This window comes from Plectrocnemia conspersa, unplaced genomic scaffold, assembly GCF_051122295.1.
Source record: "Plectrocnemia conspersa isolate PC_06_02 unplaced genomic scaffold, ASM5112229v1 ptg000010l, whole genome shotgun sequence".
NCBI classification, from domain to species: Eukaryota; Metazoa; Arthropoda; class Insecta; order Trichoptera; family Polycentropodidae; genus Plectrocnemia; species Plectrocnemia conspersa.
The window spans coordinates 3,717,554-3,734,968 of NW_028277174.1; positions in this window are offsets into that span (position 1 = coordinate 3,717,554).

Sequence of the window (17,415 nt, forward strand, 5' to 3'; positions counted from 1 at the left end):
AATTTTGCAATAAAAAAAAAATGGACGTGAAACTAAATAACCTAATGATTATTCTGTTGTTTAAATATTTCTGGTATATCACTGGTTTTGTGTCTTCGTAGCCTTCATCTTTCATCATCGGACAATTGCTCTTTAGCGCATTGGTTTGGGTGAACGTGAAATCTCTTATGCTATATCACATTAAAATCCCTAATTGTTTCAATGATTGTTTTAATATTTCAATCACTATGAAGTGTAGTTTTTAATGTATCATAGAAGAAGCATTTGTAATAAAATGCAGGACTTTCGATTGAAATCGTTGAATTTTTAGCTGTGCTCCAAAGTTAAATCCCTTAGGCCCAGATCGGTTTTAAGATTGTTTTGTAGATTTATTTAAAACAATGCCCAAAAAACAATTACATTTTTCTAAATTTTAATTCTATAGTTGATGTGTGTGCGCCAAGTAAGGCGTTTATCTAGGTGCATTCTCAGATATTTCACCAAGTTCTGTTGAGGCAGCATCTGATCATTTAACCTAACAGTAGCCAGATTTCTCTTTTTATTGTGAGGGTTATTTGTATAGATTGTGTCTCATTTACTTTTATTTTCCACGTTTCAATCCAATTTCAGATCTAAGTTTAGTTTTTCTGGAGACATGTAAAACAAGAATCGCTGTATTATCTGCGAATCTGGCAGTGGTAGTATTCATAGACGTTCGAATATCTGCAGTATACAAAAAATATAAAGTTGGTCCAATAATGTTGCCCTGTGAAACCCTCTTGTTAATTTACAAAGAATAATCCTATTTCTAGATACGACACACACAGACTTTGTAAGGGTATTTGTCTCAAAACTTATATTACTGTTACCACTTAAGGGTTTGAGAAGCCTAGGGAGTGTTGATTTCAAAGCCATTGAGATTCAGGATAGAGTCTAGTTAGAGTTTTATTACATTATATTTACATATGTTGCGACATACGATAGATGGCGAGATGTTTTCTCCGAGCGGTGGTAGAGAAACTGGCGCAGGGATGTTGTCCGTAGGAGGTCCTAGGTCTTGTAGGTTTTTTATTATAATTTTTTAAAAAAGCCTATCATACTACATATTATCTAAAGCCTTTGAGATGAAAAACTTCAGCAGAGCAATATTGTTTTTTGTTTAGAAATATTATTTGAACGATTTTATGCACTTGCTCAAATTAATGTTCCGGAATCAGCTTTTTTCGCCCAAGATTGGTTCTAGTCTTTTCAACAATTTTATTTCGAATACTTTTAATAATATTCGCAAAAGGTTAACAAGGTTTCATTAATGATAATAATTAGAGCAACTTTCCATTTATGCCATTATAAATATATGTGACTAACCTTAAGGTTGAGGTCCCTTTTACTAATTGAGTCATAACTGGGAGCTTTTTTATATAAATAAACATTGTTTAATAAGGACAATAATTTAATGTGAGGCCAAAAATTCATAGATCTTATATTTTTTACTAGCTGAAACCTCGGTACGACAATGATCAAAAACTTTAGCTAGATTTGTTGCGAAAACATCTGCTTTTTTATATTACAACGAGCCTTCTAAAATATAATCTAAATGATAAAGCACAATATTTAAAACAATTAATTTTTTACAAAGGTAATTCCGATATATTCAGGTGAAGATCGATATTTTCAGTGTCCTGACGGACCGTTTAGTACATAAAGTAATATAATGAGGTGTCATTTTGTATTTTGAAATATATGCAGCATTCGTTACTCCATAAAATCCATATATAATAATAGGTAATTTGATCTGCTATACAATATGAGTTTAGAATCGTTAGTTTGCTTTGAACTGTAAATATATAAATATGTATATTCAAATCTGTTTATTATATAAATTGTTATTAACATAGTTTTGATTATAAATAAATAGCAAAAACCTCTTTGGCTAATAATCAGTTGACTAACAAAAATAGCTCATTATTTTCCAAGAACAAACGTTCGCCTCTCACAGTAATAAAATTATGTTTTCAGCTATGATAAAAAATTAAGCACAATTTGCATTCGTTTAAAATAACGACCTGCCCAATTAAAGGCATTGTTGTTTATCTGTAGTTTACGATAGAAAGAGAGAGACCCTTGCGAAACTTTTTGCAATCCGACGTCGCGAAACAAAGAATACGTTGCACTCTGCCTGATTAGGCTTAAAGTGGTCACGGTACTGAACCTATCTATAGTCCTTAAGTACTAGTATTTTATACTTGTGGCGTACGCAAGTACTTGTGTACGTTGTGCGAAATTGATTTGTCTAACACTTAGACGACCTTAATATTTAAATTTGATTTGATTTAGTTAAAACAATTTATTTTTCTCTATTTGGTAAATTTATTAATTTTAGTGCTATTTTAGTCTAGCTCCTCCGCTATTTTTCAGCATCTAATGAATCGTGCTATTTAACAGGAAATTATTTTGAGAAATATGTGTATTTAAATAAATACTTTGTTCCATAAAACGAATTGTTTGTGCATTAATGTAAGATAAATATTCAGATTTTTTCTTTAGGAAGTGATTGTATGCACATCTGTCCAAAACTAATGCACAAATAATTACTTTTATGGAACGATTATTTTATATATTGCTCATTTAAATTGTTCTTGTTAATTATTGCCTTTCTTGGAGTGCTTTTCTTAGATTTTAAGAGAACTTCCGAAGCAATTGACAGAATAATAATGTAGAAAAAATTAGAGAATATCGGTATAAGTGAAATAGTTTTAAGATGGTTTATTAATTATTTAAAAAAAAAAAAGTTTCAATAAATTATGCGTATTCCAAAAAGTAAATAATATTGCACGGTGTACCACAGGTCTAAATTGGGACCATTACTGTTTATATTATGTGTTAATAATATTAATAATATAATAATATAAAAAATTGTTGAAAAAATCTGTTTGCGAACGACATTTTAATTTATTGCATAGGTGAAAATGTTAAAAAATTGTAGGTAATTTAAATATTAAATTTAGTATAAAATAAATATTGTTAAAAAAAATGTACTTTAACTAAAATTAAATTAATGTTTATTAATTATAAAGATATGTTAGATAAAAATATCAAAATAGTTATATATAGTTGATAATATAAAATATTTACAAGTAATTGTAGATAAAATAAATAATTTAAGGAACACTGTAAATACACATAAAAAAATAAGTATATTATCTAGGATGTGAAATATGTCAAATATAATTACAAAAAAATAATCTACAATAGTATTGTATTATTTTGCCGCACTTTAATTATTATGCAATGATATTATATATACCTAATAAATTAGACAATGAAAAAAATACAAAACATGAAAATGAGGGTAGTTTTACATAAAAATATATTAATTGTCGAAGTATGATTGAAAGATTGGAATGGTTGGATATTCAAGAAATATTCAAGATAAAAGCATTTATATTTAGGTTAGAAAATAATATTGTTCCAGAGTATTTTATTAAGTATTTAATAATAAATATAAATTTATGCATACATTTAATACTAGAAATAGAAATAATTTAAGGATAAATACAGCCAGGGGAATATTGTACGGAGGTGTAAATTTTACAAATTAAGGTGGTGTAAATTTTTTTAAATTTACACCTATGTACAATAATAAACTTTTTTTTAAATTTATAAATAATATTCCCAAGACAATCTAAAAAAATAAAACTGTTGCGGGCTTAAGAAATAAATTATAAAACACTCTCCTGCATTAAAAACTAAATTATAATATTAAAGTTTTGTTTTTATTTTGCTTATGTTTGTCTTATATTATATTTAATATGTAAGTTTTGATTATAATAATTGAGTTTATAAACAATTAGCTATCTTATCTAAATAAATTATTAAAACAGTAAATAAATTTATATATTTTTCTATTACTAAATTGCTTATTTGTTCTTGTGTAGCTAAAAATGAGGAACTGGATGGTCCGAGCCATAAAGAAGTAGCAAAGGACAAAAAGTATTTGTTGCGTTTATTATGAAGTATATATATTTTTAATTTTACATTCTTAAAACTGTGGTTTCTAGAGGGTTAGTCCGAAGAATAGTCTCAATAGAATTCTCTTGCAACATCGATTCGGCCTTGTGTCCACTAACCAAATTTATATTATCTTCACCGATCACAAGACAGTTAGATCCTTGTGCATAAATCAATCGACAAGGCTAGTTTAGCTCATTTAAAGCTTCGTCATAAAATAATTTCCTTCCACGAGGTGAATCATTCGCGTGCGTGATACGCGTAAGGTATCGAATTTTGCACTACAGGATGTACAAGACAACCATCAATATACAATTTAATATGTATGTATCGCATAAGGCCCAAAAAAAAAATTAAACCCGGAAGATTATATTTTTCGGTGAAAAAGACTAAAATTAATGATCAGTTATCATAGAGGCGTGGGTAGATCAAGCCGGTCATTATTGAATTATTGATTTAATGATACGTGCAAAAAATGTTTCCAAGTTATGTTATTTCTTTTAATGAATATTAATTTTGTAATTTAGATGATGTTATGTTTAAGCTTGATTTGTTTAAGGCCGTTCGATCTAGAATTTAATATTATTTTAATGTTAAACAACAAGTTTAAATATAGTGAGCATAGTAATAAAAATAGATAATACAATGACAGGTCGACCACAAATATATTTAATATAGAAAATAACTGTATCAAAAGCTTTAGAAATATCTTTAAAATTAAAAGTAATAAGTTAATTAATTAAAATGATAATTATTAATCATGTTTTAATAAAGTGATTATTTATTTTGCTAATTCAACGAATCAGAAACTTTTTCTTTACGGCCTGAAAAAAATATTTTCTTTAATATGATATCTATCTTTTTAAGGCCATATAAAAGTCGATTTCACAATCTGAGATATTTTCACGATTTTAACGTTTACAACACCTTGTTTCGAACATGTCTCGTTTTATTGCTATAAATTCAGCTACGAATTGGCAAAACGGTGAAAACCCCCGACGATCGTGTCTACCGAGCAGTGTGTTTAAGTGCATCCAGAATTATAAGAATTATTTATAGCCAAGTCGGGTCAAAGGTGTGCTTATTTTGTCGTAAATATATTCGAGATTGAGTAAACAAACGTCAATATGTCGGAAGAGTTTGGTCTCGACAACAATGCAATGATAAATTACTCTAAATTGCATGCAGCAAAAGACGAATACTTATAATATGTATTTACACTTAACGGACAACCAATCGAGAATTGTATTGCAAATTATAATTTATTTTATTAAGGATACACTAACTTTCGTATTGGCGATTTAATGTTCTAATAAAATTGTTAATCTGTCATAGTAATTATTTATCATAATTGCGAAAGCAAGCCAAATTGGATATTCAAGGCAGTTGAAACAAATAGAACGAAAGCTAGGAATAATTAGATTTTAAAAAATATTTACAGGTCAGTTAATATCGTTTCTTCAATTCCTTAAATGTAGTAAATTTACAATTTATATAAATCTAAATGATTTAATATAATATTATACTATACTTTCCGAGTAAAGAGTATTTCTTTCAGCGGTATTTTTGGGTAATTGCCGACTCGGGAATTTTTTTTATAATTTAAAGGTCGTTAGAATGACCTTTAAATTATAAAAATTTGGCATACAATAATTTTAAATTAATTGAAAATCTAATAGTTAATGTAGCTGTGTGTTTTCATAAAGGTTTAACTCTTCTTAGCGTTAGTATATATTTTAATTAATAACTCAAATAAATTTCTCGTGCATAAATATTAATTAAAATTGTTATAAATAAAATCAGTGTAAAAATTCTTTACACAAATATATATATACTGTAATAATATTTTTCTATAATAAAAATTATGATTAATTTATCATTATTCATAAAAAAATAAACCCCATTTGTAATTTGTTAGTGAAGCGAAATTGAAGAAGTATATCATTAGAGAATTATATGTCTTAAATGACTTACCCAATAGAAGTTTAAAAGTTCCCTATTATTCATATTTTTTTTAATGGTGACTACCGACGTGATCTGGATACATAATAATAATTCGAGCCACGACATCTAAGAACAGTTGTATTATTTAAGGAGAGTTTGTCTACAATAGTTACTGTTTCTGGCTTCCACTACCACAGCGCTCTTTTAGCACCCTCTTTGTGAAACTGTATATTCGGACGACTGGTTAATGACCCTTATTTATTTAAATCGTTCTATATTTATACTAAATATTTAGTACGATACAAGTGTATAAGTTATTATATTATCAAACAAATATATAATATGATGATTTGAGAAAAATAATGCTTATTAAGGCAAATATTTACTCTTTAATGAAAAGTAATTATTCTAGGTTACATTTTTCATGCATTGCTAGTACACAAGCTATTTATGCTGCCACAAATAGATCAGTGGGGGGTGAAGGAGTGTGATATCCCAGAGGCGCAGGCTCTCTGGTGCAACGATAAATGCACGTCTTCTCTAGTGGGAGTCTTTTGGGAAGTCCTGATCAGCTACCTAAAAGCGAAGCACCGTTGGTGAAAATTCTGTGAAATTTAAATATTTTAAGTCATCTCAAATGCGACAGTTTGCTTTGGTTTTAGTGTTTTATGGCCAATGATACGAAAATATTATTCAGTTGTTTAAATGAATCATTCCAATTTTAGGCTATTAGGTTTTTTATTGGATGTGTGACACATGTTGGCCGCCACAGAGTTTTTATTTTTAGAAAATATCTTAATTTTCATTTAATAAATTAAGCTTTATTATTTAAAATCCAAGGCATCTGCGCATATAATCAAACATTAGACTTTAAATAACTTATTATATTATTTTATACAATAACAGAATGAAACCTATGCAAGATTAAATTTTTTTAGATATATTTATGAATATTATCATTTTCAATATCTTAAGAATGTTCATAAATTTTTTTTATCTATATTTCAGCACGAAAAATAAGTGATGTAATTTGATTCATCTAAAATACCAATGTTTTAATCTCACACGTATCTCATGTTTTTTATTTTTTATTCAATATAGAAGATTAAAATTAGTGATTATTACAATTATAATCATATAATTTTAACTTTCACAATATCTACAGCTAATATATATTTATATTATTTTTACACCACTTTTAAAAATATGTAACAAAATAGGAGTTACTGAAAATTTGTGAGCATGGCATGTGTATCACTGCTGAAATGTAGAATTGTAAGTTCTCATCGCCATGAATCCCGGAATTTAAATATTATAAAATAAGATTTGTTGCCAAGTTGTTATAGTGACAAGAAAATTCTGGCTTTAAATGATTCAGATACAACATTTAACTACATGAAATGCATGTTTTAAGATGCTGAGCATGTAATGCATGTTTTAGTATTTTTTCAAACATTTAGCAAAAATATTTAATAAAAATATTAATTAACATACGACGAAAACAGCTTACATGTATTTTATTTATATATTTTAATAAACAAGAAAATTCTACTTTTAAATGATATATAATCCGTATTGCTAAATCATTATACCATGTATACATTTATTAATTTTCCCATAAAACTAAATGTAAGCAAATTTATCTGAAACTTGATACTACAAAATAGTAGAATAAATTGGATTTTCATGGTAATTTTAAAGGGCTTATTTATTTATTATGTATATAAATTTTAGATCAACGTTCTATAATAAATCTATCAAATTCGTTTATATTAATCTAATTTTAACAAGAATGTGAAAGATAAATAAATATTATTTTATAGAATATATTTTAACGGTATTTAGTTACACTTAATTCATTATATTGCGCAGTTATATACCAAACCGTGATATATTATTATTTAATTAATTAAAACTTTCATAATCGCTCAAAGATGATTAATGCGAGAGACAAGTTGATCGTCGGTTCACTGTTTGTTCAAAACACACCAGGGTTTTATATTCTATCATTAAATATGACATTTTAACGATCCCAATAAAATATGCACCGGCGTTACAACTTTTCCCACCAGACGGTTTCGATTCTGTACAAATCTATGTCCCAATTGTATAACCTTAATCTAACAGAACATCTTCTTCCTATATTTAAGAATTAGTTTATATATAAAAAAAATAAAATATGTATAATTGTCGGTATATCTGCACCATCTTATTTGAAGACGTTCAATAAATCATGACGTTCCGTGACGCCGGGATCGTGAACAAATTTTTGACGGTCACGGGTAAAAGTGAACAATGAACAGTTATCGATTGTTCTAATCCTTTTCGGCAAGTGGACTTTTGTGTTTATGGTGCGAAATGTCATGGCCACGTAACTGACATGACATCCTGTGTCTGATCGAAAATGGCCCAGTGGACCAATTCTTGTAGTACATCCGCGAAAAGCTTTTAAGGAGATTGCCGCTTGTCGTAGCTTATCTCTTGGTCAGATAATGTGATGACTGGTATGTATATTTTTTAAGTAATAAAGCATATGTGTTATATAATTTTTTTTTAAATAGTAAATGTCATGCTAAATAGATTAAACAAGAAAAAATACACATAATTTGCTTTTAACTATTTAACACACAAATAATTATTATTTATTTACTCAAAACAATATAAATAATTACTAAATGCTTTATATGGTAAGATTGACATCCAATTATGTATTTTGCACACTTATTTCATCACTGACAATAACCAAATTGAATTATTTCGTGTTGCTTGATTGCTAGAAAAATAATTATGGTCTTATCATTTTTTTTTATTTTACCTAGTATATGTTACATAATTTTATATAGCGCATTTTTCGATATTTTTGTTGGGGTTCCAACCACCTGAACATATAATTTAAAGGTCGTTTTAACGATCATTACAAAAAAAAATAAAAATAAATTCTAATTCATCTCGAAAGTAACGACTAACAATGGATAAGATATGGGAAAGAAATGAACACTTGCGTTAATGATTCTTAAAATTTCAAAAACACCTATTATCACAGTTTCAATCACTTGTAATCCATATAAGTAGCAAAAACTATATTTTGTATGGAAAAGATGCATGATAGAAAATATGTTCTACCCTGAAAAATAAGACTATTTTTATTTTTACCGATATATTAACGATCACCAAAAGTTGCCACCTAGCATTTTCATTTTAAAGTGTAAAAAAAATTGTGTGTGCGTCCAATAAGCGATGCAATTGGCCCACCAACATCCTCGTCTGCAATGCAACACTGAACCACTAATAAAAAATATGCAACAAAGGGCAGGCAAAACTTATTTATTAGTTTATTACTTTTTGTATAATTTTAGCTAATATGTTTTTATGCAGTTATTTTAAAGCATACTTTGTATCAATTACTATTAAAATTTTCAATTTTAATAATATTTGACTCAGCTGTTAATTTACTGTGACCGAAATGATCATCCATCAACAAGAAATGGGATGACACACAAAGCCCTCGTTAGTTCCATATAAATAACACAAGTTTTGTTCTTACATACCAATCAAAACTCTGAGGATCGTCCATTGACATCGTCCCTCCGCCAGCTTCTTCACTACAGCTCGAAAAAAACCTTTCGCCATTTATCGTCTGTCGCAACAAATGTACTATAATGTAACTAGGCTGCGAAGTAACACACCTAGGGTTCTCAATCCTTAAAGTATAGTTAGCGTGTCGGAAATAATATTTAATGAGTACACTATAACAACACCTTAATGACCAGGTTATAAATCCAAATTTACAATTTCAATTGTGTCTGTAAAGTCAAATTTAGTGATTTTTATATACATAGGTATAATTCCGATTAAACAGAAAATTAGATATTGATAGATTTTCCTTTTCTTTTGGATAAATAATCAAAATAAAATTAAGCTATTTCTTACATAGATACATTTATTAATTATTTATAATTGTAACTTACTTAGTACTCATTAACATATTACCCCACTGTAACATATTAGGTTAACAACATACTGTAATAAAAGACTTACAGTAAATAAAAACAATTAAACCAAGTTGATACAAATATATGCATTTTGTAAAAGTAAAACGACTGTTTGCTTGGAATATTTCAGACCTATTTAAAAAACAGGTTACATTAATAAAAACCTTGAGGCTTAGTATTTCTGTATTGAATAAAGTAGCTAATATATCAGTATAGCAAATAGGAACGAATGATTTTAAATATCATAAAATAATAATCTTAAAAATAATTAAAAAGACATTTTCCTAATTCAAATTAACCCTTCTTTTACGCGTGCATCTACTTAATTACAATATTTTTATAAAAACATGGCAATTAAAAAATAATGTATTTATGGATGAAATTAAATAAAAATAAAACTAATTCAAATTAATATTCTCATCCCAAAAATATAAAAAAATACAATTTTTAATATGTCATATAATATTTTACTATAAAAATTTGGGTTTTTTAATTTTTTACCCACAGAAGAACTATAATCATAAAAATACAATAAAATTTGAAATTATAAGGTGAAAAATGCACAATAATATTAACGAAAGTCCACTATTTAAGGATTTGAATTTCTCGTAAAAAATCTCTCAATCAAAGAAAGCTGCAAATATAACAGTGGAATTAAACGAAAATCAGTTCTTACAACTAAGAAGATATCTTTTTGTCGACCGACCCAAAAGTCAGCTGATCTGATAAATAACGGACCACAACTCCTGATATATAAGCTCGTGAGAAGACATAACAAAACCTACATTTAGGAATCCTTAGATTTAGACGCAACTGGAACAACCAGCTACAGCTCATTTCGCAATGTATCGTATATGTTACTTCTTCCTGCTTTCAATACAGGAGAATATTTTTTCAGCAGCGTTAAAACATTCACTTATGATAATTAAATCATTGTTTTTGCTGGATTTATAAATCGTTACGGATTTTTTAAACACAAAGAAAGTATAACAGTGCTGCGATTGTATACTATGCCATTTTATACGAACATTAATTGAAATACTATAATTTTTCATTTAGCTTAAGATTTTTATTAGTCATTGTTATACATTTTTCATTGCTTGAATGCAAATATGTTAGCTTATGATTTTTTCATAAATCTTTGTTATAAAAATATTATTTTATAAATCTTCACGTCTTGACGTGCATAGCATGATTTTTTTTTTAATTTTTGACATTGTTATAATAATACATCAACATCTATATACTTTGTCTTTTCTATATAAAAAATCGTGATTGAGTCTTTCATCGCTTATTCAATAAGATCACGGAGCGTCAATCAAAACTCTTACAAAGCTTTTAGTACGATACAACCGACGGATTCAATTAACTGTATACTCATAAGTACATAAACAACATAAAGAAACGTACATTGTTCAATATTTATATTGACAAATTAATTGTATAATATTATTTGTTACAAATAAACTATTTTGGCATCTCGCAGACCTTGAGATTTTTACCATAAACCCAATTATCAATGAGCCTATAGCATGATGTAATACGTATTCATTTTTTAATGATATATTTTATGGATAGCCAAGAGCGGAATTGTCAAACGTAACTAATATTTTGTTTCACACTGTATATTATATATTGAAAAATAAAAAAAGCTAATTTATTAAAACATGATTTGCTATCTGGATTGATATTAAAATATGTGCCATGGTTTGCTTAGTTATACTATTTATTACATATTATGGTCTCAAAAATAATATGACATTTAACTCTTATTTTAAAAAAAATACAGCTATTAATGATCTGGCATGCAGTTATTATAAAGTATGATTAATTGAAATAATTAGAAGCAGAATAAATTAGTTATTACTGTAGATTTTTTCTTCAGAAATCTAGATCCTAGACCCACCAGATACTGACCCGGAACAAAGATCGCTAATTTGAGATATTAACCACTCAAGGCGCAATAGCTTTCGGTGCAAACATGGATCTAATTGATCGATGCACCGCGATTTAACCCGTTAAGTGCCAGCAAAATTAGTAATTATGATGGATTGCATTCGTTTTATGTAATGGTTTTAGAGTGCATTTTGATTATGTGATAAGCTTCAATAAGCTTTATTAAAAAATATATTAGACTGATAATATGTATGGATTTTCATGTCATTTAATCGTACAATATATTTATGCCTTAATTGTTAATTTTTAATTAGATACTGTATAAAAAGTATATTACTGTTTTTTGAGATCGTTTTATACAAGATCAAATTTAATATTAAAATATGTTTAATAATTAATTTTATAAGCTCTCTAATTCTTAAAACTATAATATAAAGTCTTAATGCCAAGCTGCTGGGAGAAGGAAAAAAGAAGAAAATTTATATATATATATATTGTAAGAATTGCTTATTGTTTTAATTTTTTTTTATGCATTGTAAAATAAATATTGAATAATAATAAACGGAATTTAATGCTTTTTGCTAGTTCTAAGGAGCAATATTATTGTAAAATAATTTATAAAGCCCTGCAATTTAACATAAGAATCAATATTTTTGTATCTTATAGCCTAAAAAAATATAAAATTGTGATTAACACTACAATTTCTTACTTATTTTATATAAGGAACAGTATCTATATATGATGTCGTCAATTATATATTATTATTATACTATTGGACCTCGATTCATAATTATATATTTTTATTTCCGAAATCCATCTAAACCTTCTAAACATCTAAACCATTTAATATTTTAATTACTATCATATTTTGATTTATTGAAGTCCACCGAATTCATTAGCCAAGACGTGACCGGTATAGCACACGATCGCGCCGCCTTAAGGCACCGTAAATCTGTTGAATAAATCACCGCAAAAGGCCATTAATCAGATGATCTCCGACATCAATCTCCATTTTACAACCTTTGTAGCATTGATTTCGCGTCCTGTGGCCGATCGATCTGCAATGAATCATCGACGACTTAACACTTTCGGTTTTTAGGATCTACACATTGATCTATGTGGTTGTTGATCGAAGACCATACACACAAGGTTATATGGACTGACATGTAAGAAAGATTAAGCTCCCGATAGAAAATTACCACTTTGATGTACATTAAGATATAATATATTTAGTAATAAAAAATAATATTTGTAGCGGATGCGTTTGAAGCGTATTCATATGATAATTAGTTAAATTCACGGATCTATTATATCTAGATTTGTATCATACATATGTTAATATATAGTGGCAGAATTTTTTGTGAGTAATTATTTGGTTCAATATCGTTCGGTAGCAATTAACAGCAACAATGTCACAGTGTGCAGATAACGATCTTTGAATATTAATATCTGGTTATATTCGTTAATAAATCTATATGACAATTCTGCGCATTAAATTATTAATATAGTAATAAATATGTATATTAATTTAATTAAAATTAATTAATTAATATATTTTAAACGTTTACGTAATATTAAAAATATCTAAGAAAATAAATTAGTACCATTCTACAATATATAAATCTGGTAAATAAACTGTTTTTATTTTTAATTAAATTAATTGTGATTATACTTGAATTTCCATTAAATTTAAGTATTGCTTATAACAAAAAAATAATATAAAATTGTATATCATTACAGTAGCGTTTCACATTATTCCGCTGCAGAATTGATCATTAGATATTTAACGAAACTGTTTTTATTAGTCACAATGTATCTAGTCAGGTTTTAATAACTCGTAATAAATGCCTCTTGAAAATCACGTTAAATACAAAGAATCTTATTTTTCAGAAAAAAATATGGTTGAGGGGTATTTTTTTAAAGATTTTAAACGCAAGCATCCAAACTGTAGTCACATAAACATTACTTGCTTATACGGTCCGAGTATCAATATTGTTTGAAATTAAATTTATAATGAAATTTTAAAAAAAATCGGTTTTGAGCCCGAAGGAGTGTGACTTTGCAGCCAAAATAGACGCAGGAAAAAGCTGATGGCATTTTATTTTTATTATGTAAAATTTACCACAGAAATAGTGTCAAGTCTCGGATGAGGACGTCAAGAAGATGTCTCGGACTCAAGAGAAATTATATCTGACCGAATTGTTTGATCATCTGCTGATGTGGCAAAGTGTCTTGATTACTACAGCTCTGGCGAATCACAGATGCGCATGTTGGTGAGCCAATTGCATAGCTAAATTATTAAGCCAAGGAAATGGTTCACGCCTTGAAGCGAAATTTTTCATGAACGTTAATTTAAGCAGTAGATAGCAATATTAGTTTTCACTTAGTATAGTCGCATTGTCTATCGCGCATCCTTTACGCATAAAAGGGTAGTTTTTATGGTGCTCACGAGTGTTTAACGAGCTAGCCGGTAAGTTGTCTGTAAACTCGCAAATTATTACACAATTGTGCAATTTAGTATTCTCTTATTTTCATTACGCCTTTTGTCAAAACGAGTTGCATATTTGTCTTTCAAAATATTTATTATTTAATATAAAACACTTAATAATATTTTCGAAAATTCGGACAGCAAATTTTTCTTCTTTTGGAACAATAAATCCATGACAACATCGTCTTTGACAATATATCGTGTATAATAGACTGCTTCTGGATTTCTAAATATTTATACCAGGGGTCAGAGCACTACTCGGTAATTTATTCCAATAAAATATATTATTTATTAATTTTTGTCAGTTACGATTATCCAAAAGAACTTATGAGAAAATAGTGGATAGAAAATTGTGACATATATTTATATGACTGATAATTGGATTTATTTATACTTTTATTATTGCATATTTAATACTATTTTAGAATATAGAAATAATACTTATTCTCGAAAGATTTATCTATAAAGTAACAATAATTAAATTTAAGGTATAAATATTATCTAGTCCCAGACATTTTGGCTTAACATATGCGAATTTTTCTTTTATAAAAATCATTTATTTGCATTTTAAAATAAATTACGTTATACGTGTTTAAAGATTGTAACTTTTTTTGTGTACTCTCAATGATTTGAGGTATTAAAAGATAATAATATTTAGTTGTTACAAAAATTAAAAAAAATATTATATTTTTCATATTTATTTTCTTAAGAATAAAAGATAAATCAAGTTTGATTTAAAAAAAAACAGTTAACATATTTTAATCAATACTTAATTTAATTAATGCAGGGATCGAAAAAACGCGACTCGTGAGCCGCATACGGCTCTTGAGGTATGTGCGTGTGGTTTTTGGAAAAATTCACAATTTTTACAAAAAGAATTACAATTTATTTATAGAATTTGTAATTTAGATTATCAACAGCACTGTGGAAAAAATGGTCGAGTTTTTAAGTTAAATAGATAGCGAATATGACTTTCTCCTTTACAACAAAGTGGATTGGCTTTTGAGAAGTGAAGTTTTAAAGCGTTTTGCTACTTGCCTAAACGAATGTAAAATATTTTTCAAAAAGAATAATGTACAAAATTCAGAATTAACAGACTTCAAGAATTGCAAAAAATATATTTAATGCTATCAATCAATCACAAATTACAAGGAAAAGGATACACTACATTTTTGATGCTCGTAGGAGTGATTTCATTAAAAAATAAATTGTTGTTTTAGAGATCCATGAATTATTTCGAAGAATGGGATAAATAACACCAAAAAAGATAATTTTAGAACAGCAAACTTTTGACATACAACAAAACAAACAAACTTTTGACATTCAATTGGTGGATTTAACGGGTAAAGAGTTATGGAGCTTTTGTCATTGAAATTGAAGATTTAGAGAGAGAGAAAATACAATTTAATTTTACAAAGCATGTGGAGTGCTTTAAAACATATGCATAAAGTAGATACTATGGTTTTTAATACACGGAATAGCTTTCCGAACTTGAATGACCTGTTAAAAATATTGCACTCACTTGAATAAATCGTTTTTGTAAAAATATATTTATGGCTCTTGAAAAAAATCAAAGCCATTATGATAATCATATTTTTTCTTTGGTTCAAGAGTTTGCCGACTTCTGCTCTAGAGCAACCTATTTTTAGTTAGTAACAGAAAAAAATAATATTTCAGTTTTTTTCAATAAATATGTTTTTTTTTTAATTTTCCAAATATGTTTTTTTTTGTTAAACATGATTATTGAAACTTATTTTTTGTAAAGCGAAGCATATTCCGTGTATTATTTGCTTTCATGTTTTAATTTCGCCAGCCATCCCTATCGTAAAAAAGGGGCCAGCTGGCCGCGGTGGCGCGGGCATCTCTCTGTTACATTACAGAGCTACTGAGAACTTCTAGGTACTGTTAGATTTGTCTAAGATAAAGCAAATGTATTTTTTTTAATGTTGGCACGTCGCGCATATACAAAAATATCAAACATGTTAAATTAATTTTTTTTAATTTGCACCAAAATATCATAATATTTAGGTTCTCTTGACTTAAAGGGATAAAATGATTTTACTAAAATGAAACTACTTAATCCCCTATATTCAGTGACATTTTATTCTACGCTTTTTCTGATATCGTTTTAAACAAATTAGATGTATTTAAAAAGATAAATATTTTCGGTACTACCGGTATTTTATTTTGTAATAGTTTTTGCCCTAATACCTGTACTACCTGTATTGTAACCCTTAGTCTCAACAACAACTATCTTAAAAAACGCCTTCTCATTTAAAAGTAAAGGTTTGGTTTGTGCTAGTAAATTTAATTTATTTACAAAGCAGACTATTTACTGCCAATTAATTAATAAATTAATATTAAAATCTGTTTTGAAAACCTAGATAAAATAATTTTTCCTAAAAACATATACATATGTACTTTTAAGTTAAATATCAAAACTTGGTTTTTGAGTAACATTAAGCAAAATGAATTATTTTTATGAAAATCAAGTTCGTAAAATTTTCACAGAATATTACTGGTTTTGAAGAAGATAAAATTATTAAGACGGTTATTTATAAAAAAATAAAGCATATCCTTAAAGTGTGTTTTAATACCAGATAGTAAAAGATGTATAATTTGTAGAACGACTTATTATTATTTTTAGTAAATTATATATTATGCCATTTGGTTTTAAAAACATATATCGTATTTTAAATAACTCCAGATATAAAATTATATATTTATACAAAATAAAAATTATTGTTTTAATATTGTTAGGGTAATAAATATCTTTGGATTAAAATAATTGTCTTTAAAAAAGCTGATATTTTTATGTCATTCAAAATTATATCACAAAATCAGAATGACCCTAATCCATTTAGGAAAGTTTATAAAAGTGTTGAGCGGGTAGCTTATAAAATCAATCTTGATTGCAACATTGAAATTATTCTGGAAGGTTTATGAGCCGATTTGAATAATTGCATTATAAATCAAAGCATATCATATAATAAGCGGACAACGAAAAAATCGCCACAAACAAAGGCGTATACGCTCTGATTTACTATCAAACGGCTAGACACTAAGCTACTGCCACATTTAGCATGCAAACAGACCAATGGAGTGATA